Below are 25,624 nucleotides of genomic sequence, written 5' to 3' on the forward strand. Positions count from 1 at the left end.
AACAAATATAAAAGTATAAATGGCGCGAATTACGATTTATTTTACTGTGATTTGAGTAGATTTTCTCAAGACATTTGCCAATCAGTTACCAATAAAATAAGCCTTTTTTGTTTTTATATTTGAATATATTTTATATCTTTTGTCAAATATCAAATAAGGCTAGACAATAAGGTAATATGGAAATATGTTTAAATCATGTCTTTACATTTTTTAGTTGAGGTTTAATTATGAGACAAATGTGTAATGTCTTTAAATCACAAAATTAATCACAAAAGAGCAGAAATATCAGAATATCAACTTGTACCCTTATTGGAAATGTTACAACACTTTGCACATTGCTTGAAGTAAATATACAATTTAAAAAAAAAAAAAATTCATTCATATTTTTCACCAGCTCTTTTTGTAGCCTTTTTAATTATGAAAAAAAAAATGCATTTCACAACATTATCAACATATATACATACAAGCCTAATTCTAATATCAAGTGAAAGTACAAAATGAATCATATTCAATTCAAGCTCTTTAAACCGTTTCAGAGTTGTTGTTTCTTGCTGGACTCGCTGCACTGCACCATCAGAGACACGATTAAGAGCCGAGCGACAGACAAATTGATTGATAGCTATCAGAAAGTTCAAAGTCGCACAGGCTGTCAACGCAAACCACAGCCCTGTTACCGATCCCGCCCAGTACAAACAGCTCATTACGGCTAAGAGCTGGTAATGGGGCTGCGATGGATGGCTGCACGGGCTGCGACACGTGGCTGCTCGCTCCCCGGCTAAATTACAATCGATAGTGTGCGCGTACAGTGGAAGTGACAGGCGGACCACACTGGGCTGAAATATGTCCGAGCTCAACTGCGCGGAAAAACACACTGTACCATTTAGTAGTGGCCAAAACAAATAAAATCGTCTCTCAAATCAACACTATGTCCACCATAACTCTCCTCTTGGGTCTTCCTCTAGGCTAACTTTAGCAGCCTTCTACCCATTTTCTTCACAATCCCACATCCCCCATTTATTGTGGCTCTTAGTACCATTACCCAGGTACCAAAAAAAGGTGTGTCTTGGGGGCCCTCAAAAGAAGGTAACTTAGCAGTGTCATTATTCTGTTTGTCGTTCTAAATAACCCTAACCCAATGAATATAGCAATACAGGCACAGAAAACGGTACCAAATAACACAAAGCTCCCAAGCCTTGTCCCTATTTTGTATTCATCATAAATAAAAGTATTTGTTTTTTACGAATGGTATTTATAAAGTGACTATTTTCCATTGCAAAACTGCCATTTACAGAGATGTCTACTTTTTTTTTATTTATTTTTTTAATCCAACTCCATACTATGATTTTACCAAAATATAGCAAAGGGAAACCAATACAGCAATAATAAAGCGTATTGTATTCGAATGTCCGATAGTTTCCCTCATATCATGCATCACTACTACAAATTACATAACATTTTCCACATCTGAAGACGTGATCATTTTTCATCCGTCTCGTGTATCACATCTTACGCATATATCACCAATGTATTTTTAGCCTTTTCCCACAGGAAGCATAACCTGGTGAATGCTACAGCCGGCTCTGAGTGCCACTGTTCTGAATACAAATGAAGCCGATTGGTTTGATGAAGCGGAGGCCCGGGAAACGCAAGACAACTCAGCCGATGTAAACCTTAATCGTTCCCAACGTGAGATTTTGAACAACTTGACATGAAGACATCCCCCAGTAAGGTTGAATGTACCTGTATTTGTTAGTGTCAATGCGCTTGGGCGTGTATCGGCGGACGGTTCGGGCCCCAAGTGGTCCCATCATTTTATTTTAAGTGGAGCATTTTCTGTATTCGTGTGATTTGGTTTCGACTTTGGCGTTTAGTTTAGGCAGGTACAGGATGTGCAAAAAGGTTCAGTGGTCATTTTTTTCTAGGATACTTATTATTATTTTATTTTATTTTTATTAAATATTTTATTTTAATTTTAATTTTAATTTTAATTTTAATTTTAATTTATTTTCCCCCTCCATTCCTTATTAGGAAATGAGAGGTTTTGTCTATAGGAGTTTTTGTGTATAAGAGTTCTTCTATTAAGAGTGTTTTTTAAACTTCCTATAAGTTATCTGTCCTTTTCCTCTGTATCTACCTGCGTTGCAACAATGAAATTTCCCCATGTGTGGACAATAAATGATTATCTTATCTTATCTTATAAACAGAAAGAAGCAGAGAGTGTAAATGCAAAAAGAGTAAAATGTCCCAATGCAAATGTTTCTCAATTTTCAAATTCTAAAGTAGCAAAAGTTAATCTTTCCATTTTAAAAATATCCAAACATTATTTCAGTCCAGTCATCCATCTCCTTATTATTGTTATTGCTTTTTTTTTTCTTCAGCCAAAAGTGCATTCCACAGGTATCCATCAGTTATTTCCATCGTTGGAGTTTTACATTCGATATACTTTGTTTTAAAGTCAAGTAAAGTCTGTGTCAAACTGTCTCATGTGCAGTGCTTTATTCATCTCAGTCCAGTATTTATGAATTCCAAAACACACGATCGATTTTCCACCAAATTACATATTTAGAGAATATTTAGTAGAAGCAGCAATTTGTGACACAAATGAGACGCACGGTTTAAATGTAATAATAAAGTTTTCTCGTCAACACAGAAAGAAGAGCTGCAAACAACAGTTCTGATTGGCTGCGCTCGGGTGGTCCGCCTCAGTGTTTAAAAGCTTTGCACAAAAGCTCACAAAAGATGAATGCTTGTGATGTGAATGTGCCTAAGGGTTTGTGAGAGCTTGGGACGAGTTACACAGATTTAAAAACCTACTCCTGGTTTTGCAGTCTGAAAATCCGGTGCTTCGACTTTAAGATTAGTTTTTAAATGCAAAAATGACTGTTCAGCATGCAAATACAGACATAACGTAAAAACAAGGCTTCACAAAGCATTTCCGGTCATTTGAAAGTCTGACAAAATGCAAATCATCCCACTCATCGCCAATTTCATCATCCCATAACGGTCCAAGTCCAAAAAAAAAGTACCCGACAGAATTCAAGCTGCAAGGAGTGTTTGAAACTGGATTTCTCATGTTTTCAGAGGACTCCCGTTTCTCCCCGAGTTCCTTACTTTATATTGCATCATTCTTATTCCGTCGCACCTAAAGTCTGTTGCCATTCAAATCCTTCAGGCGTGTCCATATTACAAAGAATAACAGGTAAAGAAAGTGTGACGTTGTGGGCAAACTTCCACATTGACATTGTAATATTTCTGTGTGTCATTGTCTACAAGATTGAAACAATACTGCGATCTGCTGTGATTTCGTCATGTCTCGAAGTCCCTACACAGACACTTTTCCTCCACGCTCTCCTCCTGTTGGTCAGCCTCTGTAAGGTTGAGTGACAGGTGGAATTAACCAATCACGTGAACTGCCAGAAGAAGTAGAGATTACCTATTAAGAGGCAATATAAAGACTGACTGTATATACATGGTGATAAAATTGAGAGTGTGGTCTGGCTTGCAGCAATGACGGGTTTTGGTCATAGAAATAGTCATAGAGTGGGTCATGCAGTGCGCAGTTCATCCAGTTCATAGTTCATCCAGTTCATAGTTCATCCAGTGCACAGTTCATCTAGTTCACAGTTCATCCAGTGCACAGTTCATCCAGGGCACAGTTCATCCAGTTCACAGTTCATCCAGTGCACAGTTCATCCAGTGCACAGTTCATCCAGTGCACAGTTCATCCAGTGCACAGTTCATCAAGTGCACAGTTCATCCAGTGCACAGTTCATCCAGTGCACAGTTCATCCAGTGCACAGTTAATCAAGGGCACAGTTCATCCAGTGCACAGTTCATCCAGTGCACAGTTCATCCAGTGCACAGTTCATCCAGTGCACAGTTAATCAAGGGCACAGTTCATCCAGTTCACAGTTCATCCAGTTCACAGTTCATCCAGTGCACAGTTCATCCAGTGCACAGTTCATCCAGTGCACAGTTCATCCAGTGCACAGTTAATCAAGGGCACAGTTCATCCAGTTCACAGTTCATCCAGTTCACAGTTCATCCAGTGCACAGTTCATCCAGTGCACAGTTCATCCAGTGCACAGTTCATCCAGTGCACAGTTCATCCAGTGCACAGTTCATCCAGTGCACAGTTCATCAAGGGCACAGTTCATCCAGTGCACAGTTCATCCAGTGCACAGTTCATCCAGTTCATCCAGTGCACAGTTCATCCAGTGCACAGTTCATCAAGGGCACAGAATTCCAGAATTTAAGAATGACATACATCTACAAGACATTTACAGGCACTTTTTCCACATTTCTATTGATCAGTTTGGGTCTTTAATCGAGAGGTCTACAGCCAGGTCAGTAAAAGTATGTGGCGTTTAGGGGGGTTCAGGCTTTGGAAGAAGAAACGTGACACTTGTACTGTGTCTTGCGTGTTATGTTTGGGAAATTAAAGATAATAAAAGCTATATTTCCTTTTATATTCCGATTTATCATTTTTTGGCATATCGCTCAGCCCTATTGCGATAGCTTTAATAGTGGCTTTCTCTGCCATGGCAAACTGCAGTGTCGGATACAACACTTCAAGATAATGAGTGCGTCCTTCACACTTCACAAAAGCACGTATTCGAGAGGGTCGGACCTCTGCAATGCAATCACAATAGTCGCACGCACAAGAGCTTTTGACGCTTGCTTTTGCCAGTTTGTCCAACAACTCCTTCAACATGCGTAATGTGCCCGTGATTTGCATTTGAGAAGCGGTTTCATTGGGGTGGTAATTATAACTGTGCAGTGAAAATGCTGTGCGGCAGACAGCGTAGAGCACGGAGCTGTGTGACAATGAGATAATGGGCCGACTTTGGAAAAACATCACGGGACACTCACAAACTTGGAGGCTCCATTAGAGAAAGTGAGAGGGAGAAGGCAGCGAGCGGAGCAAAGGAGAGAGTTTAAAATATGTATTGGATGACTTATCCTTCTTTTAGGGTTAGAAAGAATTTATATGGAACCAAGCAAAAAAGTAGAAGGTGTAGGATATGCAGATGACCTCCTCTGTTGCCATGGTGACAGGAATGCGGGCTAGAGTGTTATCAGCTGTCCGTGTGGAGTTTTATGGTTCTCTGCAGGAGCCGAGAACGTGAGCGAACGAACAGAGACACTTTGATAGAAGTAATTTGATGGAAATGTTATTTTCAACGTTCAAAACTTTGAAAATAACGCTTTGAATTTATTTTACTCTGATAGATACGTTCAGAGTAAAATTAACTCAGAGAGTCATTTCCCCTCAAAGACAAAAGCTAAAACGCTAAACAGACTGTGCAGTTTTAGTGGTTTTAGTAAACAACCATCTGGTTAGAGACATTGTCCACAAGTGAATTTACTGTACATAATGATTGTGTTGATGTCCATTTAACTGTTTCATAACTTGTTTTGTGGATCATTTTACCTTTGTAATTATGTGGCCTAAGGTAAAGCCAAACAAAGGGGGGGTCTTCCCCCAGACCTCGTCCCCTTATCAAGCTCTGACTCAGCATCTGATTGGCTGAAGCCACGGCGCCAAAACCCCAGCTGGGATAAGTCAGAGAGAGAGACAAGCTAACCAGTCAGTCCATTCGAGTTCCATCAGAGGAAGGTCCACCAGACCTTGGGAGAAGGCCTTTGGCCTAGCTAAGCTACAAGACTTTTCCAAAAAACATTCCAGCGCCACAAGCTAACTTCTCCCAGAACTAAGAACTCTGTGCCCGTTTTTAAACGGGATTAATACTGCATCATGCAAAATCAAGCAAAGGACCTTTTTGCAACTTTCAAGTCCACAACAGCCTCATCTGTGAATCAGCGCAACGGCCCTTTTCCTGAGGATTGCCTCAGAGTCAAGGACACGCAGGCCTTTAGACTCCATGCAGGCCCATCTCCTCAGGATCACAGCTTCTGGTTTCTGGTGCACTTCACAGACTGGCTGATAATATCATCTTAGAATTAACTCCAACACACAACTAGATATATCTGGAACGAGCATGTCTAGTGTATCCATCTGTTATCAACTCATTTGCATGTTCCTAATTCATATTTATCTGTTTAATTATTTGGTCATTAAATCTTCATATACCACATTTGGTTAAGTGTTCATTCATTTCCAGAAAAGGGGTCAATGTTCTCACAAACCTCCAGATCAACGAGCAAATACATTTTTAATTAATTAATTAATTTAGATTTTGATTATAGAGTTGATAAATGCCGAATATACGGCTGGTGCCCCAATCTACTCTTAAAACATCCCCACACTTATGCACTGTGTCATGTTTGGAATCTTGAACAATTCTTTAATCGAAATCAACCTTGAATGTCCCCCTCCTTAACAAGTGGGAGGACATTCATAACCTTACAGTACTTGTACAAGTAAGAATACCCTACATATACTGGTGCACCCGTGCAAGGATGCATATACAAAGTATATTACGCTACAAAGGCATAAATGAGTTAGCCCGTGATTTAGGAATGAATTGTGAATTTACTCTGCATTTTTAAAAATAAAGTCTTTTGTGTCTTATTAGTGCGCTTTGGGTCAAATATTTGGTCATAGAGATAGTTTTGAGAGCTTTTGCTAATGTCACATCCCATTTTTGTTGTTTAATTGAAGCACAGGGCATGTCTTTAGTCATCCACCAATTTCTTTAGTCAATTACAGCCCAAGAACAACCTCTTCAACTACACACTGCTAAACCAAAGTGAATCATTCCGGCATCGCAGTAACTGAATACAGTGCTTTTCAAGACACTCAAAGTTGCACGATTTGTTCAAACTTTTTATTTTTACCTTTTTCGGAATGCAAGGTAATAGGAACAATAAGCAGTGTGATTTTTGTATTGAGACATTCACACCTTGCATGTGTGATATAACCAAACCTTTAGGCCAGAGGTACCCAACCTTTTTTTCCTCCTCATTAGGATCAATAAAAATTAAATAAGAATATATTTGATATATATCAGGACTCCAGATTACGACCAAATGCATGCATTTTACCTCTAATTTTGGTTACTCTGCAAGTTTTTTTACTTCAAGTAATGTGCAACGAGAATGTGTTACATGTTCATGTGCAGTGAATACACACTTACAGAACTTTAATCATTTTCTCTGTCAGAACAGCTTAGTATTTGAAAGAATTTATCAATTTCAGTGATTTGCTCATCTGAGAGATGAGCTTAGTCTGGGGCCCTGTATATGCAAGATTGTTCTTTTGGGAATTGGATGGCCCGCGGCCTGGTTTTGGTCCCCAGCCTGGTGGTTGGGGACCCCTGCCTTAGGCAGTATTTTATTCATTCACACTTTGCAATGTTAATCTCCTACTTTAACCACAATTGTCCTGAGAGAAGAATGTTTGCCATTCTGTGCTTATTTTATGCAGGCCTTATATGTAATCTGATTTTATAAATGACTACGTATTACTGTTAGTAAACATTATTTCATGTAGGACCACAAGGCCGAAACACATTCACACAAGTATTTTTACTATAGTAGGCATTATATGACCAGGCTCTCGCCAGATAAATTCTAACGACATTTGTTTCACAATCTCTTGATACTCCATTGGTCCGGCTCATGCTGTTCAGTTTGAGCGTGGCCGCTTTGGGCCTGACCAATCACAGTTGCATTGTAGTTTGGACAGAAGTCAAAAGGACAAACCTAAATAAACATGATGATGGCGTTAGACGTACTTTGGCCTATTTTAGCAGATTTACCGACTCTTTTGTTTTTCAAAAACGTACACATAGAAGCGCTTTGTGTATTTGAGAACCAGGAAGAAGTCTGTGCTTTTAACAAGTTTGATTTTTTGACTTTTTCCTGTTGTTGTGACGCTTTGACCAATCAGATTCAAGTATTCATCATGACATCACACATTCTCTCGTCTGCTTTCGCCGACAGCCTGTCCAGATTGATATTGTGTAGAACTCAGAGTGAGACACATCAATCTGCCAGAGCCAGGTTAGGCATTACATGAGGACATGGAACGTGACAGACTCATCCAGGAATCAATGCGCTTTTTTTGGGGCTGTTTTTACTAATTTGGTGTTTGTATTGACAGTATCTTCACAGTAAACACGACTTTGACAAATCTGTTGTGAGACAGTGAGAGCAGCAGTGCCAAATCCAAACCGTGGAGTCTCTGTAAACAAAGTCACATGACCAGGATCTCTGTGCCAGGAGCCTGGAGAGGGCGAGTAACACCAGTGGGAGGGCTGCGAGCTGCTAGCGCTACAACAGCAATCTGCATCACCAACACTACAGGAACACAAATGGCTAGCTGTGGCTCTCAATCTGCGGTTCTGGTAAAAATGTTCTAACAGTTCTGGGGTCTCGTGTGTAGAACTTGACGTGGAATTCTGACTAAATGTGAATGGACGCTAAAACACAAACATCCACAAACTATTTTTGTCTGGTTCAGAACACTTTCTTTCATGTCTCCAAAAGCCGTCGCAGACAGAGTTCAGACTTCTTACATCAGATCAGGGACGTGCATTCAGGGGAGGTATCATCTGGTATGTATTATAAACCCCCTTTCCATTTGAATCCAATATGGAACAATATTTTTTCAAATGTCAAAATGTTCAGATGTTTGCCATTCAGATACAGGGAGGAGGCAACACCTGCTCAGCCTCTGGAGCGCACACACACACACACACACACACACGCGCACACACACACACACACACTCCTCACAAACTGAGCTGGTGCTATGCAAAATGATGTGTCACTCTCTCTCCCTCTGTTTATAACAAATAAAACACCCTGACGATGTGCTCAGTGCTTCCATATTCTCAATAATGTATGAATTGTATTTCTGAAGCGTGTTTTAGGCTCACAGATTCATTATAAAACCGCAGTAAAGGTTCACTCAGAGAGGCATCATTACATGGGCCGCGTGAGGAGGGCAGAGCCTGTCAAAATATGCAAGATTTTTTTTACTTTTGAGACTAAGGGCGGATCTAGTGGGACTGAATAGCAATGAATGCAAGTCTCCTGCAGCTTCTCCTCTTTTAGGTCCAGAACGACCTGTTTGAGGAGCTCTTTTGGGTTCCTTCGCGTTTGTACATCTGATGCCTCACTAGCCCTGAAGCTCACCGCACGCCACTGCATCAGATGGCACATCACCATGGCAAGTATAGGTCACAAACTTATTGAGGAATGTAGAGTAGGGGCCTTTCTGTACAAACTCATCACGCTTTATAAATGAGACCCGCGATTTTTCAATTTTCTTGACAAACTCCAACTTGGCTGATGTATAACTATGATAAATATTTACAAGGACTATCCCACTAAACTAAGTAATATTTAGGAAAACATGAGAACCTGTCTTTGTCACTTTAACTAAGTTCTGCTGACTTAGACTCAAATGTGCTGTAAACATGTGTTAGTCCAAATTCTTTATCATGGAACTAAAAGGCTGTAAGTAAGTGCTGTTTTGTTTGTTAATCAATAATCAGAAATTTGTTATATTGTAATTATTGGCTGGTTTAGTTCCTGTAATTTCACTCCTAATATGGCTTTTCCCCTGTTAAAATTCCACATGGTCCAAGTTGTGTAATTAAAACAGCTGATATTTCACAGTAAATCGTTTCTTTTCCACAGTTCTTTTACTTACTTTTCCAGCTCACTTCGGCCCCACACAAGAGCCACGCTATGATGTAACAACAAACAATTTCCACCAGCGCTGGAGATAAAGACATGTGCGGTCGCCATGGAAACACTCGGCGTGGGACAGTCGCTCTGTTCCGTCTGAGATTGGAGAAGCGCTCATGTGGAAAACAAGAGGACTTCCCCACACTCCATACGCCGCACACAGAAACGGCTACAATATTTATAGCGGAACTGTTTTTTGATTGAAATATGCAGAAGATGCGAGTCAAAATGGCCATTGTGTATTTTATATCCAAACTGGTGGCTCTGCAGTTAGTGGTGAGCGAATTCAAAGTAAATCAGCATCATCACATGTACGACAGGTTTATCTAAGTCTTTCGATTGGATTCTAAAATATGCCGTTTTAACCACAGGTACTTCAGTGTTATTGATTATTGATTGTACATCCACTAAGCACTAAAAAATATACATCGTTAGAAAAAGGCCCTTTTCCAATACCAGGTCAATAGCACTAAATTAATAGGTTGCACAAGAATCTCTTTGGATTTGGATTGTGGATTTGTTGTCCTGGTTTATGGTTCATAATTTGTTTTTTTTACAATAGGCAAGGCAAGTTTATTTGTAGAGCACATTTCATACACAAGGCAATTCAAAGTGCTTCACACAACAGGGGGAAAAAATGCATTGAAATCACAAAGAAATGACAGAAATCACAAAACAGTTTAAGAAATAAAAGAGAAGAGTGCAAAGAAACATCCTTTCAGTCACATACACAGCTCAGATGGCCTCAGAAGGTGGTGCCAATACTCAACTCCAAAGATGAGATTGTTTGCAGTTGAAAGGACTTAACGCCATGAGATTAATATGACAAGAGGACGAGTTTGTGGAGCTAATCCCAAACAAAATAATGACAGTTCAACATTTGTCATTTGCGAGTTAAAGCCCCTGCCCACCATCTGAAATAATGACATCATCAAATTCTAAAAGATGAACGCAGCCTGTTAAAGCTGCACTACGTAACTCGTGGCGATGGTCTGCCTCTTGCTCGTCTCCATGATTTCACTGATATGCCCGGAATGTTTCACAGTATGGCTTTAAATGTATCTATATTGGGTTTATTCGGTCACGGGCGTTCTGAAACAACTTGAAAAACCCCCTGACCTGTGACTGGTGCGGTTACAATAGTAAGTGTAATGCCAAAATGGGAAACATTCCAGGCAAAGCAAAAACATCTCCATGGAGACAAGCAATGGCGTACTCTCATGACAAAATGTTACATAGTGCACCTTTAAAACCTAAAGGGGCCTGATTTCAGCATGTTGATTCAGAGATTATTTCCCTGAATACAGTATTTTCCGTAGTATAAGTCGCACCAGCCAAAAAATGCATAATAGAGAAGAAAAACACATATACAAGTTGCACTGGAGTATAAGTCGCATTTTTGGGGTGAAATTTATTTGATAAAATCCAAGACCAAGAACAGACATTTCATCTTGAAATGCAGTTTAAAATAATAACAGATGAGAGAACATGGTGAACAAGTGTACGTATGCTAACGCTAACACCTTCAGCTACATGACGTATGCTAACGCTAACACCTTCAGCTACATGACGTATGCTAAGGCTAACACCTTCAGCTACATGACGCACAGACAGAACTGTGGTAAGTGTCTGGTATGTTAACGTAACATATGAACAGTTATTCAGATAACTATAGCATAAAGAACATGCTAACAAGTTTACTAAAGCATCAGTTTTACCCCAAATCACTAAATCCACTGAATTCTTCTTCCTCTGTGTCACTTCTAAACAACTCCACAAACCCCAGAGGTAGAGGAAGTGCAGATTCTTCTTCTGCGTCGCTTTGAGCCTAGAGCGCCCTCTTGTGGTTGCCAGTGTTTAAATAACGAATAATATCACATATAAGTCGCTCCGGAGTATAAGTCGCACGCCGGCCAAAACTATGAAAAAAAATCAGTCATTTGGAGGCTCCCACGGTAACGAGGTCAGAACCATGTGATCACTACTTCCATGTGCACGGCTCCCTCTGGGAACGACAAGCAACAAACAGCGATTGGTCTAAATATACTCTCCACTCACTCGTGGCTCGTGTTAAGACAAAGGAAGTATTAGCCTCGTCAAAATGTGCTGAGCTGTCCTCTCCTCCATTTTGAGTGCCTCATGAAGGTCCACTGTTCTGCTGATTTAAGGATAATACAGGTCTTAATATAGCTTTAAGTGCTGTGGTGTTTAAAGACACTTTTACCAAGTTAAGTCAAGTTGGATCCTTCTTTTTATCGTTTCCCTACAATTCTTAATTTGTGACTGAAATTCTATGGGATAATTGTGTTTTATAGTTAGTTGTTTGTTGTGCATCACAGTTGTATGAGGAAGAAGAGGAGGAAAAAATACTTTTGTTTTCCAAACTCTTTAAGTTAGACCCACTTTCAGTCACTGTCACTGTTTAAGCGAAAGCCACAGGGACAGGGCGGTTCCTCTGACTAAATAGAGACTCTATAGGGACTTACAGTAGTTCTTGGTACTGTTACGTGTGGAAAAACGTCTTAATAAACTCTTTTGTCGCAATTTTATGAAATATTCGGGACACTACTTGTCCATTGCATTCAAAATAATTCTGAATAATAAATGCCTCAGTAATTTGCATACTTTTAGAAGCCGATCCTTCCATCAATAAATAAAAAATTACTACACAAAACTACTTCCCGTACTGTTGTTTTCAAACCAAGCTCTCATACTTACATAGCCGTCTCAAAAATTCAAAATTTGCACCATTTATTTTCGCTTTTACTAAAGTAGTAAAGTTCTAGTTTGATATAAAGCGACCACACGTGCACAATTTAAATTGTACTGGATACATTTGATTTAACTATATTTATCTTGTTTTGGTATGCATTAAATCCATTCATTCCTCAAATAAAATGACTTTATGCCCATGTTACACTAACTTTAAAGCTGGAAAACCCCTGTAAACCCTTTGCTAACCGTATATTATCGTAAAAGAAATTTGCTGCAATAATGAAACGGAAGAAATAAACATTAGTTCACCATGAGTTAGCATCAATAAGTTAGCACCAAAAAAATAACAAAACTTTTCCTGATATTTCACAGAAAACATTGGGTTCCAAAATAAATGGCTCCATCTATTATGTACTGAACGACAGGCCTAATCATCGTATTCTCTGTGGCCACCAGTATCCACATGCATGTACAAGTGTTTCTCTCTCTCTCTCCTCTGTTTGTTTCTAATGAGATCTATATTGTTTCTATGGTGACACCTCCTGCGAGCCTCCCTCTCCCCCGCCACTTCCCTCCCTGCCCCGTCCATGTGTTCGCGGTGGCTCATTTGTGCCTGCGGGGCTTGCACCGGCGTCATAGGCTTACTATACATCTCCCATAGGTCTGAAAGTGTAAAAAGGGAAGGCTTAAGTGGAAGAGCGATTGAACAGTAAAAGACACACTGAAAAAAGTCTTGCATAATATTTGTTGTGATGGAAATGATGGGATTCAAATTGAAATCTGTGATATTGTTTTGCCTAGAGTGTTAGATCAGTGGAGAGGCGTGAGGGCAAAATGTGTGTTTTAAGAAAAGTTACATAGTGCACCTAGCGATTTAAAGATTATTAGATTAATTGATAATTGTGATTATTCAGGTCACAATAAAATCGAACCAAAAAAATATTAATTGTGACCTTTGTAAAAGCAAAATTACGTTTTTTTGTTCAATATAAAGCCCAAAATAGACATAAATGTTAATCACTTTTTTAACTTAACATTTAATTTAATTTTGTTGTTCAGAAAGTTCAATTTTATATTCATTATTTTTATTACACTCTTCTTTGTTTTGTACTCGATTTGATAAAGATCATTCTAGTAAAACTGTTCAGGAAATGTGAATGTTTATCTAGTTTTGATACTAGTTTTGGCATCAATTAGTATCAGATTTTCAATACTTCTGACAAAGATAACTGGACATGGATAATGTGGCTTTCGAGGACAACTGCGTTGTTACCGGCAGTGAGAAAAGTGCATTAATAAGTCTCACTCCACTATAGTCCTAGTTTTAGTCGTTTTACTTTGTTTCTCCACAGACGCCAGGATCCACTCACCAGTACGTAGCCGGGAGAACTCGAAATACACCTTGTGGTCCGGGAATCAAACCCAAAACCTCCTGTCTGTCAGGTCGGTGGCTTATATGTAACGTCACAGTAACTATAGAATTAAATTACGATTTCACAGAGTGATCTTCATTAACAAGATATTTGAAACCAATTATAGTTGAGCCCTACACAATCAGCATTACCTTTTTTCCTCTCGTTGTCAATTTTTGTAAAAACCCAAGGCAATACCAGTACTTTTTTAACAAAAGGTTCTCTTACAATTCCAACAATTTTGAAAATAATCCACACGAAAAACGAGGTAAAATACAGTCAAACTATATATTAAAAAAGCGGTTTTAGTAGCTTTATATGAAAAATTATATGTATATGAAATAAGTCTTTGAAAAATATCCAAGTGCATTTTAGGTTTCATTTAGTTCCAGTTAGACTCCTATTTTGGTTGGTGCCGGCTGTGAAACATGTCATTAACATGTGTAAATGAGATTCTCACACGTTCTGAATATTTTACTCTCTTGAAAATTATTAAAAAGGTGAGATTATTGATGTGACCGCTGTTAGTCTGGCCAAAAAATTTGAATATCTTGAAGCATGATAACTGCATATTTAAACAAGACGCTAACAATGACTTCACTTCTAGATTCTTATCATAGAAATGAAAACATAGCATTTGTATATATAAAAAGAAAATAAATAAATAAAAGAAACACAAATAAGTTCACAAAAATATTATCTGTTATGCATTTTGTGACCCAGGTTGCCACTGTACATACAAAAATATCTGTCAATGCTTATTAAATACATACTTTGATCTCTGTAACAACAGCTTCATCTCCGTTCTACTGGTATTTCATAAAAAGCGACAATAAGTCCAACACACATATTACTCTTAACTGTTCAATGCTTGTGAGGCTATATAAAGGTTTTATTTAGCGTTCGTAGAAAAAGGATATGAATTTCCTTTGTCATCCCGTAGCCATTACTGTACAGCAGCTTACAGTAGGCCATCAGTCAAGCGCACCTTACTATTCGGAGAATGTCTGCGCTATAAAATGTGACTCAGCCTCTCTGAGATGGACACTAAGTGCAAATCGATGCTTTGAACTGGGAGTCAGGGCCTGTATTCATGTAATGGACATCAGCTTAACATAATGGCACCCTGCGCTCAATAAACTACCAGCATCAAGCATTCGGACACGGGGGTAATATGGCCGAATGGGGCGAAATAACCAGTTCTGAAACTGTCTATTTGTCTGGCAGTTTGGGCGTGGCACATGCTCTTTGTGCAGTGTAATTGCTCTGTGCAGCCAAATGCAGACAAGTGTTGCAATATAATACTAGAGCTTGTGTTTGAAGGAGCTCACAATGTATGAGGCTGTTTCTCGCTATGTAGACAGGTAAAGGGTAGAAAAGTCTAATAACGCTTTCCAAAATGCCAACTGTCTTTTATAATCCCCACTTCAATAAATACATCATGTAACTACGACATGTCTTTCCACAGATTACCAAGTGTGAAGTGTGTGAATGTATAAGATGCAGCACCATGAGCCCAAGACAAATTTACTTTATGTGGAACAAGTTACAGGTCAGATCAATGGAGAGCTGATACTGTAAGAATAATGGTTTTTCATAGTATTTTTTAACAGTTTTATTGCCTTTTTTATTTTTTACTTTTCATTTTGGCTGATCTGCTAGTTGGTACTGTATTTGCTATTGGTAAATCAGTTGCACATTTGTCATTTGTCAGACTGTACAACAAAACAATAAACAAAGGTTATCTGTCAAATTCGCATTCTCATTGAAGAATAATGTGAGAGAAGGAAAAAAAAGCTACGTTTGGCAAATGTTTCAACATTTTTATCAACAGGATTTGAGACTGACTACAAATCACCCAACGTGACTCGTCTCACAGATATTTAATCCCTCGTTCAGTCCCTCCTCGTCGCTCTCCAAGAGAACCTCCGGCCCTCTCCATCAACAGCGAGCCACTTGCTTTCATTGTAGCCATAATTGAAGCAGGCCAATGTGCGGCCCGGACCAAATTGCTCCGCTCTGGGGCGAGGAGGGAGAGACACCTTCCCAGAATCCATCGATCGGCCGCCTCAGACACATCCGTCTAAGCAGAAAGACACATCAGCTTCTCCTCAACACTGTCTGACTGCTCGCCTCGTCCGCTTCCAAGGCTGCGTTCATTCATTCAGTCATTCATTCATTCATTTTCTACCGCTTGTTCCCATTCGGGGGTCGCGGGTGACTGGAGCCTTTCCTAGTGACTTTGGGCTTTAGGCGGGGTTCACCCAGGACAGGGGCCAGCTCATCGCAGGGTCTTGAGAAATAATTACACAAAAAAATATACAAACAACATTTACTTCTTCTGCTGCTGCTGTGGTTGTGAAAAATGACGACCCAGATACTAATCAATACCAAAACTAGTGTCGAAACTAGATACTGTATTTTCCGGACTATAAATTGCACCGGAGTATACCAGGCTCCAACCCACCATGCTCAGGAACTCTGGATTTGACATTTAAAAATGACTGAATCTCTTGATTAAAATGTGATTAAAGTAACAGCCTACACAGCCTTGCAGAAAAATAAGTGAATGAAGATTGTTATTAGACTTAAATTCATTCACTTCAGTCACAAGCTCTCATTTCTTAAGACTAATTCAGGACCGCGGACAGCTCCTACTACATTTAACTGCCAAAAAATACATAATAGAAAAGAAAAAAAGTTGCACTGGACAATGAAATGCGGTTGCAGTGTGTGAAAGTGTGAAAATAACAAATAATATCACATATAAGTCGCTCCGGAGTGTAAGTATAAAACTATGAGAAAAGGTGTGACTTGTAGTCCAGAAAATACGGTAATCATTTGAGGTACTGATACTGGTACTGAAAAAGTACTGTAGGACTTTCCTGAATAATTGTATAATGGTGGAGTAGAAGTAAAGACGGCTATTACCGTATTTTGTGCTGAATTACATGGTATCGAAAAAAGTATAGTGATTATAACAAATATTCTTTTTTAATTACTGTCAAGTCAAGTTTGAAAGGGTGCTAGAGCTGCCCTGGGGCTGACTGACGGAAATGGAGCCAATCAGCCGCTTCACTTCTTAAATTTAAATCATGTTGTAGGTAATTGTTTTCCCTTCTCATTAAACCGCTCAGAGTTGTAATCAGAGTGATTCATGCATGTTGGAGTCATCTTTATTCTCCACCGCCATTTCTCCGTCAGCCCTCGTTTCACTGCTCCCCAGATCCCCCACCGATAGACGCTCACTTTTCTTTACTTCGTTCTGCAATTACACTTTCTTAAATGGTGACTTACATAGGATTTGGCAGTGTCGCATGGCCAATTTCGTACAAATGAAAATAAATCCTCTGCTCGCTGTTGTGAACTGCAGCCCTCCAAATGGCGAGGCACAGCAAAGGGGCCGGCGCAAATTAGAGCAGCAGTTTTCAACATGGAAGTCAGTGAACATGTATTTAATTCAGTAATTATAGATCAATATTGTCCAAAATATAACATAATGACATCCACGGTTGTCATAGAGTTTAGATATATGGCAGATAAAAGCACAGTAGGTCTTCTTTAAACACCATATAAAGATGTGTCATGGCCAAGTACACAACTGCAACGTTTTTATTTTAGGAGTAGATAGAATTTTAATTTGACGATTCTGGTTTTGATTAATTGTACGGACTCTGAAAACTCTGAAAAATAAATCTGAGGGAAATAACCATTACTATCTCTGATTCTGGGTGTGTTGGGTGATTTTTTTTAATTTTTTTTAGCCCAAATAAGGCTGAAAAAAAATGTTTTATTTGCACAAGCAGCAGTGGTTGTTTTAGTTATCTAATCTGGTAATTTAAATGTTTAAATATATACAAACAAAAAATAAGAACACAAAACTCCGGAGCAAACGACACGGGGAAAAAGAAAAGACATTAAAAAAAGATGAATTTGTCGGCTAAGGACAAAAGTCTAGTATCTGTTACTATGTCAGTGATTGTTAGTGAGGTTTGTGTTCTCCAATTCTTTGTGATGCTTTTTCCTTCAGCTAAACGTACATTCCAAAGGTAGTTTTGAGTACATACTTCTAAAATCTATTGGGAGGGCAATTTCAAAAACTGCAGCTTCTTTCAGTTCAATATATTAGAGCAACAGGGCAGTCCAAAAAACACATGGTAATAGTTTGCCTCATGGCTGCAACAGTTTCTCCAGCAATTAGAATGTAATAGATGTGAATCCCCTTGAACGGTCTGATTTATAAGCCTTAATAAATCACAGTGGCCATTACTTTGTTTAATGTATTGGTTATAATGAGTACCTATAAAGTAAATACCTATAAAAGTCCTGTTTCTCCAAGTCAAATAATTATTTCAACATATCAAAGCGTTTCATGTGATTATCTTTTACAACCTGGTAGAACACTGTAATACCTTTTGTTATCCAAACTTTACAGCTCAGATCTGTGCTGTTAGGTCAAAAGCTTTGACCATAAACCAACCAGCTTAAGATTTTAACATCTTTTTTTAGCTCCTTCCGTGTTGTAAGCACAGGTTTTACCCAGGGATGTGAACTTCTTCCAAATGACTCAACTGTTTGTCATCTGCCAGTAAGGCCTGTACAGGAACCTCCGGCATCACATTACACTCAATATTTTTCCATTGAGCTTCATATTCCAGGTCACACCTGTAAAGAAATACTCTGATTTGAGCTGAAATAAAGGTAAAGCCCAGCCTGCTTTTTGTATTGACAGGTGTAGGGTTTTGAATAGGATTTTAGGTTTTTTGCCAATCAAACAGCCAGTTGGGAATGGAAATTGGGAGAGTCTGGAATAGTCTGGAATAGAAAGAAAATCTGGGCAAAACATAAATTTTTATAGTTTCAATCTTTTGTCTTAGACTTAAGTATGGGATAAGAGTACATTTTTTTCCAAGATCTTGTTAATAGATTTAAAAAGAGAGGCATAATTTGACACTAAGATAGTTGATAAATTATTTATGGAGAACCACACCTAAATATTTAAGATTATGTTTGTCATTTAAATGGGAAGGTCTTTCTAAAGGTCAGGGGTGTTTTTTGTACATTTAATTTGTATCTAGACATTGGACCAACATTCTGAAGAAAATGCCTCCCGATAGGTATGGACATTTCCGGTTTGGTCAATAATAGAATATCATCTGCTTAACACCACGAATTGTTTCTGATTGTCTAATCCATTTGGCCAATGGTTCCAAGTACAACGCAAACAGGAGGGGGGACAAAGCACAACCCTGCCTCACCCCTCTTTCCAGAGTCAGTGGATCTGTCAGGTGACCATAGATTTTAGCGCTTGATGTTGGACCATCGTAACGAGCCTAAATATTTTATATGATTAAGTTGTCGATTTGAAATTTGTTCAGAACTTTAAATACAGTAAATAGGGCCAGTTTACAGAATCAAACGCTTTCTCAGTTTCCAGAATGATCACATCTCAGTTTTTGTATATGTATGTATGTATATGTGTAGGGATCGCCTTATGTTGTCTTGTGTTGGTCCTTTATTAATAATTCCTGTCTGATCATTGTGAATTAAATTTGGGAGTATTTGTTCCATTGTTTTGGACATAATTGAGGTGTACATACAGTAATCCACATTCAGATTAGCAACGGGTCTATATGAGGCCAATCCCCTCTTTAGGTATTAAAGATATGATGGCTTCTTTCCAAATTGGAGGAAGGAAGTTTTTTTTTTCAAGCTTTATACCAGTCTGAGGCGACCCCATCACTCCCCGGAGATTTAATTGGACCCTGTACTTCCAACACTGTTATTTCAGCTCCAATTAGTTACTTTCATCACTCAATAATGCGGTTCTTTTTGGGGAAAGTAATGGTTAACTATAACTAATGAACTTGCCTAACACTGCTGGTAACACAGTGACATCCCTAGTGCACATGCAGCTTTCTCCCCACAGTAATGATGATTAAAAATAGACACACAAGGCCAAAGTGCGACCTCAGAAGGCTCAAAGCTCAATTATCTGCTCCTCCTTTGTCAATCTCAAAAGTTATGGGTGAGATGTGACACCTGCTACTGCTGTCTGACATTAAGCTGACAACCAGAATATAATAACAATAAGAAATCTCACAAGATGGTTTCATTCTCGATGACAATTCTGTTTAGATTTTAAAAAAAGGTTACAATTTTAAGTCACTATACACACTTTGGTGGCAATATAATTAATTTTGTCTTCTAATTATTGTTATTGTAAATAACAGTAGGTTAACTGTAGTCTAATTGAGTTTATCACAGTTCATTTCATATTGAGCTTAACAATGGCTCTCTCTTAAATGTATCTTCTAGGCTATCATATTCCAAGTGTGGGATAATTTACTGTATAAACATGTATTATGTGCAACCTATGTGCTGTCGTGACACATATTCATGTGCAATTACTGTCGTGATCACATGCAATGGTATTTATGTATTTATTTATTTATTTGTCTATGGGAGTTTTTATTTATTTATAGGAGATCTTCTACTGAAAGTGTTTTTCAGACTTCCTATAAGTGTTCTGTTCTTCTGTATCTACCTCTGTATCTACCTGCGTTGCACCAATGAAATTTCCCCATGTGGGACAATAAAGGAATATCTTATCTTATCTTATCTTATCTTATTACTGCAACAGTTTGGTGAAATGTTTTGCCAGATTTACTTGGAAACACATACGTTGACCACCGTCTGCTTTGTCTGTGCACGCACACGTGCGTGCGTGTGTGTGTGTGTGTGTGTGCGTGCGTGTGTCTCTCTCTCTCTCTGCTCCGCCTCTCACTCAGTGCTCTTCTCTCCTCTCACACAAACACAAAGGAACAAAAGAGAATAGTTTCTGACTCCGCATGTTGTCAAAGCGTTGCACGGACACAAGTATGTATGAGAGGACATAAGTTACTGATATTCGCACTTGTCTACGTGACATTGAGATGCTCTGCAGATACAAGCTGTGCTTAGCGGGCTGCCAGGACAAGGTTGTTTTAATGTTGTTTTTCAGCGTGTCAATTTTGTATCGAGACGATTGTGTATAATGCGTATCGTGACATTTACACCCCTAAAAATATGTCTGTTTATATTACATGTCCAGGCAGTGACGGAGAAGAAATAAACTTAAATAATGCACCAGATTACGCATTACAGCACATACACATGATACTGAGGAGTTGTACAAATGTCACACGGTCAATTACGTGCATGAAACGGATTTCCTCTCATAAGATACGTCCCATGCAGATGACCTGACGGTGCTGTCTGACTTTTTCAGCACTTTGCTTTTCTTTGTCTGTGTGAGCATGCTTATAGTAATATTATTATTATATTTAGTAATAGTATCTTTAATCACAATTATATGGGGCCATAAGAATCGTGACACAGAATGTCTATATCGTCTTTTATTTAAATAAAAGATTATCCCTAACCTTTATACCAAAACTGTTGCAAATGATTAGCGTGCACTATAAAAGACAGGAGGAATTTTAATTAGTGAAGCTTTTATGGTGATTGTCACTTAAAGGCACATTTTATCTGGAATAAATGTTCTTCAGTGTAATTATGGAACGGTGTCCTGGGCTGGCCTCTTCTCTCTCGCCTCTGTGTGATGGATGTGAGGGGCGGCCAGTGTTTTACAGAAAGACTCATATTTCAAAACACAACAATCAATGCCTTGAAAATACTCGCTTTGAACAAATAGTTTGGAAAATAGAGTAAAAAAGACCATGTATCATTCCTAGTCAACCTGATTTTGGACAAAAAGATGAGGGCAAAATAGATAATATATATACAATATATATAGCACAACTTGTGATTGGCTGTAATGAGTAAAAAAAAGTTAAGGGACTTTAGAGGCTCCATGTGTTGCTATGGCAAAGAAAAATTGCACACTTGTGAGCAACAATCAAAATCAATGTTGACTTAATATAGAAGAAAAACTGAAATTTCAATGTAAACTCAATTTTCCATAGTATGCTTCAAAACATGTTATACACAGAGCCAACTGTAAAGAAATACAACCAAGAGTGAATCAAAGAGGCAGAAAAGCACTCTCTAACTGAGCTAATTCACCCGTAGTCAAACTCATCAATTATTCATGTATTTGTTCCAAACCTGCTCTTCAGAGATGGCCTGATTAGTGTGAAGGCCTCTTCCTCAGATTTAAGCAGGAGGGCAGTGTGCATTAGGGCTGACCACAAAGCCATCATCCCAGAATCAAGCTCTGCATCTGCAAAAGCACCCGCTTTGGAGCCAGCTGATATGATGTTTTAAATGAAGTAGGAGCTGTCCGTGGTCCTGAATTAGACTTAAGAAATGAGGGCTTGTGACTGAGGTGAATGAATTTAAGTCTAATAACAATCTTCATTCACTTATTTTTCTGCAAGGCTGTGTAGGCTGTTACTTTAATCACATTTTAATCAAGAGATTCAGTTATTTTTAAATGTCAAATCGAGAGTTCCTCTGAGCATGGTGGGTTGGAGCAGAGTTCTGAATTTAGCTATTTTATTTGTTTTTAATGACAAAATTAAAAACAAATTGTATCCAAAATTGGGATTACTAAATAAGACAAGAAAAATCATGCTTAATACTATTGTCATATCACCCGGCTGTGCAAACACAAGCTTTCCTTTATCCATTTACTACAAGAGCCACATTGATTTTGACTTAGACTACTCACTCCCCTCAGTGCTCTCTCATCATTTGAACCTCTGAAACTAAGTTCTATGAAGGAAATGACAAAGTCATATTTAACACGGGTCATATACACGCTGGTGAGCTTATGTCCTACACACTCAACAAATGCTTTGCTTCTTTGTTGTTGCCACTGACAACGTGTGTGTGTGTGTGTGTGTGTGTGTGTGCGTGCGTGTGTGTGTGTGTGTACATGCGTGTGTGTGCGTCTGTGTGTGTGTGTGCACGTCTGTGTGTGTGTGTGTGTGTGTATGTGCGTGCGTGTGTCTGTGTGTAAGTGTGTGTGAGTGCGCGTCTGTGTGTGTGTAAGTGTGTGTGTGTGTGTGTGCGCGTCTGTGTGTGTGTGTAAGTGTATGTGTGTGCGTGTAAGTGTATGTGTGTGCGCGTCTGTGTGTGCGTCTGTGTGTGTGTGTGTGTGTGCGCGTCTGTGTGTGTGTGTAAGTGTATGTGTGTGTGCGTCTGTGTGTGCGTCTGTGTGTGTGTGTGTGTGTGTGTGTGTGTAAGTGTGTGTGTGTGTGTGTGTGTGTGTGCGCGCGCGTGTGTGTGCGTCTGTGTGTGTGCGCGTCTGTGTGTGCGTCTGTGTGTGTGTGTGTGTGTGCGCGTCTGTGTGTGTGTGTAAGTGTATGTGTGTGCGCGTCTGTGTGTGCGTCTGTGTGTGTGTGTGTGTGTGTGTGTGTGTAAGTGTGTGTGTGTGTGTGTGTGTGTGTGTGTGTGTGCGCGCGCGTGTGTGTGCGTCTGTGTGTGTGCGCGTCTGTGTGTGCGTCTGTGTGTGTGTGTGTGTGTGTGTGTGTGTGTGTGTGTAAGTGTATGTGTGTGTGTGTAAGTGTATGTGTGTGCGCGTCTGTGTGTGCGTCTGTGTGTGTGTGTGTGTGTGTGTAAGTGTGTGTGTGTGTGTGTGTGTGTGTGCGCGCGTGTGTGTGCGTCTGTGTGTGCGCGCGTCTGTGTGTGTGTGTGTGTGTGTGTGTGTAAGTGTGTGTGTGTGTGTGTGTGTGTGCGCGCGTGTGTGTGCGTCTGTGTGTGCGCGCGTCTGTGTGTGTGTGTGTGTATGTGTGTACATGCGTGTGTGTGTGTGTGTTACCATCGATCACATGGTTGTGCTCTAAAAGCCCTTCTTGACACAGACAGAGCATGTGGTCTGAACGGTCGTCTTTGGAAAATCACTGAAAAGGTAAATCTGCAAAACCACAGGACAGGATCCAAAATGGCAGGACAGTTGGTCACTCTAACTACGTCTTGAATGGAAATGATCAAAATTATTTTTTATGTTCAAGAAATGGATATTCAAGTCATTTGTATTTGTTTTTGTTTAACTGAAAAAATAAATCAATAATAATAATCAATCAATTGTATTTTTTGTTTAATATCTTCCAGCCTTATTGTAAATATGTACTGATCATGTGAAACAAGGTAAAAAAAAAAGATATAGATATACAAGTATAAAAATCTACTATTAAACTCCCAAAGCTCTAACAATACATCTGACAAACACAAAATAAAAAATGCATTGTGTGTTTTCTTTTAAGATTTCAATTTGAAACTTTAAATATTCATCCCCATTGCATCTCACAATGTCATTAAATGTATTTGAGTGAAAACAAGCCAAGGTTGGGCCTGTTCCCTGCTGTAGATCTGAGCTGAACACAAGACGTTTACACGGCCAACACGATCTGAAGCCTGGCACATCCAAAGCTTTGGGCCTGTTACCAATGTGAAGCCTTCAACATGATCAAAGACAAATATACTGGGATTACCATGGTGGATGTGGACAGTTTCCAGACAATCAAGGATTCAATACGAGGCTTTTTCAATCGAACTGTGAAGCCAGTGGAATACTTGAGCCAATTGAAATGATTATATGTGGAAAATGTCTAGAGGAAGTAATGCATGATGGAAAAACATAAAGGACAAAGACAACGGCTGCTCATCTGCCATTATTTCACTAAATGGAAATTAGCCCTGAACATTTATGTTAATATTTCAAATTAGAAAGGGCATGTCTTGTCATAAAATATTTCTGAACTTCTGCCTCTGTAACTTTTGACTTCACTTGCTGATTACTAACACTTATAAAGGCATGTTATATATCCTCTTAATCAGCAGAACAGCAGCTACAAATACATCCTAAAATGTTCAGGAAATCAAAATGTACAGTACTTCAAACGACTGGCAAATATGTTCATAGGAGTCAACTGTTAACACTCAAATTGAATCTTTTTTGACAAAAGCTTTGAGCAAATGAATACAAATGCAGCTGAAGCTAGACACAAAATACAACGGATCGTTTAGAGTTAGTCCAGTCATATAAATACATTTTACACCAGCTGGGAAGCGCCGGTATTCTTTTCGGTGTCTTGCCCTCCCCCACCATGTAATTTGACCTACGCCATTAGCATATTAGATTATCCACACTTTACAATTGATTGACATGTATTCCAACCAATCAGGCCTCTCCGTCCATTGTCCCAGTATCTTATATCTGCATCAAGAGCTTCCACAAGGCCTTAGCTTCATTTTCTGTGAGTTTCCCGATAACAATAGTCAGAAGATAAAGATTTAAATCCAACAGAAATGTGTTAAAACAAGTCTTTAAACATATTAGAGGAAGAGAATACACCAGATATTCTAATTTTGCATATCTTTACAATAATTGCAATATCATATTTCTTTTTTATGTATCTCCCACCTCTACTTAAAGGAATACTAGAGGATTTTGCACCAATTTGAGAACTCAAACGACTGTCAGTCCCTTTTTTTAAAATGCGCACACTCACCCCCCACCCTCCTGTTCTTTCCAAGAGGCCGCCTCCCATCAAACCTCGTGCATGAGTACACAACAACCTCGCTGCTACACGTGCGTTTGTTTATTACCACGACGGATCGCATTGCATTTATTGTCTCTGCAAATTTCCGTCTCTTCTGAGCTCGAACACAGTCTTTCTCTGTCGTCCTTTTGTACTGTAACTGAAGGAACTCACTAAACACACACAGGCATATCAACCACGCATGCGCAGCCAGGGAAACGTGCTGCTATGCTGGGAACGAGGCTGTAGGTGTGCAGTAGGACGCAGGGAATGACTGACATGTGGGAGAACTGCTCGGCTGTCCACGCAACGAGGGAATGAGACTCAGATTTGGCGCCAGAAATC

General features: G+C 39.2%; 1 protein-coding gene across 1 annotated transcript in view; it reads right to left on the reverse strand.

The window, feature by feature from the left end:
* The window catches only part of cacna1ba (calcium channel, voltage-dependent, N type, alpha 1B subunit, a), a 146,583-nt gene that overhangs the window by 92,671 nt on the left and 28,288 nt on the right, over positions 1-25,624 (reverse strand). The window lies entirely within an intron of this gene.

Source organism: Eucyclogobius newberryi, unplaced genomic scaffold (genome assembly GCF_026437365.1).
Source record: "Eucyclogobius newberryi isolate DKJ021-1_F unplaced genomic scaffold, fEucNew1.0.hap1 SCAF_6, whole genome shotgun sequence".
NCBI classification, from domain to species: domain Eukaryota; kingdom Metazoa; phylum Chordata; class Actinopteri; order Gobiiformes; family Gobiidae; genus Eucyclogobius; species Eucyclogobius newberryi.